At 30.4% G+C, this 5,970-nt stretch overlaps 1 long non-coding RNA gene across 1 annotated transcript; it reads right to left on the minus strand.

The window, feature by feature from the left end:
• Window positions 1-2,825: 2,825 nt before the first annotated feature.
• On the minus strand, window positions 2,826-3,229 carry LOC149166712 (uncharacterized). The gene is made up of 2 exons (XR_016260462.1): window positions 3,025-3,229; window positions 2,826-2,924 (listed from the first exon to the last, which is right to left on the minus strand). It is a non-coding gene; the product is annotated as an uncharacterized LOC149166712 (long non-coding RNA).
• Between the last annotated feature and the right edge of the window lie 2,741 nt (window positions 3,230-5,970).

Genomic DNA, 5,970 nt, shown 5'->3' on the forward strand with positions numbered 1-5,970 from the left:
TGCTCTATTTTTATTCTAGATCATTAAATTGTTGAAAAGCTTGATTTATTTTTAGCATGACATGATAAAATAGAGATGTACTTTGAGAATATGTATAGGAAACTAAATATTGAGAGTCTGTACAGGAAATTAACAAAAAGTCGATGTACACAAATTATTCTATAAAAATATTGTTTAGTTGATTAAGATTGTTTATTTAATTTTATTGGGAAGGAGCAAAAGACTAGTAAACGAAATTTCTTGCAGTATAAGCAAATAATTATAGAAAGAGTCATATTAGACTTGTATGGTATCAGAATTCGTGAAATAGTAAACTAATGTTCTTTCTTTTCAAAATATTACTTTATGAAGTTACATGAATGTGTTAGAAGATGTATATATATATTATGTATATTATATCAAATATATGTACATTTACAAAAATGAAAGAAGGTACACACGTTTAAAGAGTGTAGATTACATAGCGATTTTATAACAATTATTACTAAAAAAAACTCGTCAGAGTAATGACCATTACATGCAAATAACAAACATATGAGTTTATAAGAAGAATGCACTGAAAACCAATTATAATTGTAACATGAAAATAAGTTCAGTAAAATCTGATCGAGAACTATGAAGTAATATAAATCTTTGAGAAAAAATTGGTTCTTTTCAAAATATTACTTTACGAAATCAAACGAATGTGTTAGAAGGTATATACATAGTATGAATGTTATATAAAATATGTGTACATTTACAAAAAAAAAACATAAAATAAATGTATATGCGCATAAAGAGTGTAGATTACATAGCGAGTTTAGAAGAATTATTATTTAGAAGAATTATTACGAAAGAAAACCCGTTAGAGTAATAACCTTTACATTCAAATTAAAAATATATGAGTTTATAAGAATATTTCACATGAATAACCAACTATAACTATAACATGAAAATGTTTTTAGCAAAATCATATCCAGAATTATGATGTAATAGAAATATTTGAGATAAAACTCACTGTCTAGAGATCGAAATTGTCCAATGCAGGTATAAAAGCAAAGACAAACTGTATTGTAACAAGGTAAACCGTAAGAAAGTAAAGACACAACTTTTAAACAAGTTAAAGATGAAGCTTTTAACTAGACACTTGTCACACATGCAAAAATAAAGGTATAATACAAAAACATATTTCAAACACGTAGACTGTCGTGGAGCCCACAACTTTACCAGCTTCCTGCCTCTCGTCCTTCATGCATACCCAAGGGCTTTACGTCTTTACCTCTGTCTCTTTTGAATGTCCAACATTACAAGGCTTAACTCTGAACCCGGGTTAACCCTGAACTCAACTCGCTTTTAGACAGCTGCCTGTCTGGAATGATAAATAATGCTAGATCACTACCACACTCAGGATATCCCTGGTACCAAAGAAAGGGTTCGAGTCTAGCTGCTAGAGAAGCAAAATCATTGACAAATAAAAAGTGTCATATCAGTAGTTTCGAAAAAATCCTTACAATTAGTCAATTTGCAGGCATTGAGGAGGGAAACATTTGGGAAATTTGAATACGCTCTCTGTATTATAATGAAATGCATTTGCTACCCAGCCAAATATTTCTCAAAGGTATTTATATTAGCCATTTCAAATAGCTCATATAGATTTATCTCCTTAAATCAAGTTTTTTGTTTTAGTAAGAGAGATCGAAAATTAAGGGGGGCGGGCCCTTCTAGTCTATGTACTCTGTAAACTTGTGTTACCATATCCATGAAGAAAATGAAACCAACACATTAAACAGAAAAGGGAATCCATGTTACTAGATGCAGGGTTCAATAAATTAGGTATTTAATCTGATTATTATTTATGTATATTAAAATACAGGTCTATATTAACAGAGGTCTATCTTAACTGGAGATGATAATCTATTCTTAATTCTTAATTCTTAATGGAAAATTGGCATTTGAGATACTCAACAAAGGTAAGAAAACACGAAATTAATGAGAGTTTGATTACGAGAACTATCGAAAATAGAGATTCAACAAATAATAACATGACAGCAGGTAATTCAAATTACCAGGGAAATGATTAAAAACAACATGATCAACACATAAAACACATGCAGATAGAGGAAGGAGATACCTTTTGAAAACAAAGTATTTAAACAAATATGACTGAGACCGTAGATAATACAACATATCAAAATGGCTTTGGATTCTACCATCGTTTGAAAGGTAGGATGATTGGTTCTACCTAAAGGGTTTTCAATAACACTGCAAAAACATATATACACAATTACAAGCCCATACAAAACTATCAAAGCTGTTCTTAAAAGGATCTCATAATATTATGCAGTATCTCTTGAGTTCTATGACATCTGATACTTTCTAAAATCCAATTACCCACCCCATTTAAAAAAATGTTATTACTAATATGGTTGTTGATGATGAATTAGGCTCTCTTTGATTTCCTTAAAATAGACCCCTTAATTAGATTAGTAGATAGCCATCCACAAAATATGGAAAGCACTCAAATTTCCGAACTTTCATTTCAAACAAACCCCTTAATTAGATAAAGTAGATGGCTATCCACAAAATATGGAAAGCACTCAGATTTCCCTACTTTCATTTCAAACAAACCCCTTCATTAGATAAAGTAGATGACCATCCACAAAATATGGAAAGTACTCAGATTTCCCATCAGATTTCAAGAAAAAGAAATATTATATATATCCATTAAAGTTACTTTATACGGTTCTATATCCATTAAAAATTATATCAGATTGCAATGGAAAGATAACTCTGATAGGATATGCAAGAAGATTACTGTTATGTCAAATTCATATCAACCATCATACCTCGGGAGAGGATTTCGCTTTCCTTGTCTTCCGCCACGTGCGGATGTGGCCATAATATAAAGTTTGCCAAACTAGGACCACTGTGGTAATTGTATATACCTGCACAGATTAAAATAAACAGGGAATCTTGATAAATAAAACAAGAATATGACAATACATATAGAAATCAAAAGAGTGTATACAATCAAATTGTATTTACCAGTGCGGTATAGAACTGTGTTGGGAGCTGCATAAAAAATCAGAATGGAACTGTTAGCAAAGTAAAGATAAGATCATACACGTAATATATTCGTACTAATTGCATAGTTCACTGATAAATATTATAGAAATACAAACACAACATTAAACAAAAAAGGATTGAGAAGCAAGCCTACACGTACTCTTAGGCAGTTGCGTTCCAGCCAAACATTATAATAGAGAAAGAATCTTGAATGTAGATACGTTATAATACACGCAGGAATGTTGGATTTGAAAGTGGGTGTTTACTTTTGTCGTTGAGAATTAAAATCCTGGCGGTGCTAGGAACGAACCTATTATTCAAGCAGGGTTTCAAGCGAAGACTCTGAAAGACAACATAGGCGAAAAAAAAATTAATAATCGAAGCACCTGGAATAATAGCAGTTGAAAAACTGTTAACCAACACGGTCGTGACGACGGAATAGCTATCTTACCTGCAATTTAAGGAATTACCAAACTATTACCTAGGGTTTTTAAGAAACTGAAACGGTACTTCTATACCTGAAAATTTGATGAGCTACACAGAAACCTCGTGGAGTTTTGAACAGAAATACCGAAATAGGAAGCGACGCATTTAGAAAAGATTAACTCCTGCCAAACTCGAAATTTTTACAAGAAAATTCTGTCAGAGGCTATTATATTACCTGAGCCTTCGAAGTTATTTGTACCAACGCCGTGCACTCTCAAAGGTAGCCATTCCATGGAAACTATAAAGTAGACCAGCCCACCAATATAGAAATGATGAGGAAATAATTCCGTGTAGAGCAAACCCACAATGGAACTTACAGTTTGTAATCACCCGTACCGAAGGTAAAATACCCCACGCCAAGTGTTCATGCATCGAGTTTGCATAGTGACAGATGGATAACATGCCCGAGCATACGTATAAACCAGAACATCCAGCCTACTATAAACTAGAACATCCAGCTTAAGAGTCTAAGCACGGGCAAGAAAAAACTTAGGATAAAATAACTTGCTCGCAATAAAATCACATCGGGGCAAGAGACGCTTGCAATAAGAGGGTGAAATCGAAAGTTTGGTTAAAACTTTTTGAAGCCAAATCACCAGCAATAAACTTTGGTTAAAATTGTTTAAACACTCGAAATTTATGGTCAACCGAAGAACTAATACCTGGGCAACGCCTGATCGAACGCTAATAGTCCCAGGCAGGGACTAATAAGGGACGCTTCCACATAGATTAATATAAAAGGCATTTCACAAATGGTGTACAGTTGGAGCTTGTCATCAACTAAATTTTATGCTTTTAATTTTTTTCCTATTTATATATATATTTTCTATGGACAATGTAAACAATCATATTTTTCTAAATTTTTGTAACAACTTAATAGTGAACGTGATACACTTGTCAAATTTTGGGTTTCTAGTACCATCATGACTAAATAGATGATGCATAAGGCGTATGCAAAATGTAATTTCTATTTTAAATAATGAAAATTATAAATTTGTCTTCTAATAAAAGAAAAAAAATCAATTAATTTATATTATCAAATAAATAAAAAAGATAGAGAAATTAAAGAAAAAAAAGAGAATTCACAACCATATTTAACTAAAATTATGTAAACATGAAAGAAAATTTTGCAAATTTTTGTTTCTCAATTTTGTGAAAAACACAACATTCAACCACCTCATAACAAAAATCTGCGTTTTCTCTTTTATTTAGCTTTTCCTAATTATTTAAATATATGAGGTGTCTTGCTGGTGAAAGAAATGAAATCTATTATTTGAAAAAAATGAAATCTATTATTTTTATTCTTTTAGATTTTTGTTCTATCATATTTTCAAAATCGATATTCAATCAATGTTCAACTCAATTAATATTCCCTCAACTTTTTAACGAACGTTCTAAATTATTAATATTTTAATAAGCCAAATGAAATTTTTTTGTTTTTTTTAATAATTAATTTATAACACTGTTTTTAATTTTTAAGATTCATTTATTTTTTCCATATTTTTATTATATTTTAATAATTAATATGATAATATTATAAGCATAATCAATATAAAATTTAATTTAATAGCATTCTTACATTATCATAATATAAAAGAAAAAATTAAAATTATAAGTACCTCACCAGAATTCCATGAGAATTAAGATCCTTCTCTACGAAAATAAGAGGGGCTTAATGGTTGTTTCTCATTTGATATACTTGCGAATGAACTAGTACGACCTCTTTTATACACTATCCTCATTTCTTTCCTCCACAATGTTTCATCAACTGGAGGTTTAATGTGTTGGAGTTCAAATTTTTATTTAGTGTTCAGGTTTATGCGATCTATGTCTTCATTTTCATAAGTAGGTTTATAAGTTTTTCTCTAATTTTTTTATTGTTATGATTTATGCTGATTGTCTTGATCTCTTTCATCATATGTATCATCTTTGGTTTTTTCTTATATCATTCCAATCAAATAGGAGGATAAATAGGCTTCTTTGTCCTTTTTCTCTATAATTTTTTAGTCAACGGGAAGTTGAATGGGCTGGAGTTCTAATACGGCTTTTGGGTACATGTTTTCAGTGTTGTTCGGATTAATGGGATTATAAGTTTTCTTTTTTAATTGCGAATGGAGTTGACTTTTTCATCTTTTGAACTTAGAATTAATGTTAATACACGTTTACAATAAAATTAAAATGGATTTACTTTGATTAAAAATAAAGCTACTTTGGTGTGTCATATTATTGTTGTAGACAATTTCTCCAATAAAGTTAGAGTTAAATTTATTTTCCAAATGAAGTTATTAATGTCAAGTGAAAATAGATTTGGATTGGAAATAATGGTGGTAATAGTCAATAAACAAATTTGATTGATTGGATTCAATTGAGATATTTTTCAACAACTAGTTTCTTGTTTAAAAAAAGTTAGATCTAATATCTTCTTATATAAGCGTGATG

The sequence above is a fragment of the Pinus tabuliformis genome, chromosome 5_1 (assembly GCF_031772625.1).
Source record: "Pinus tabuliformis cultivar Carrire ecotype Pingquan chromosome 5_1, CPIR1, whole genome shotgun sequence".
NCBI classification, from domain to species: Eukaryota; Viridiplantae; Streptophyta; class Pinopsida; order Pinales; family Pinaceae; genus Pinus; species Pinus tabuliformis.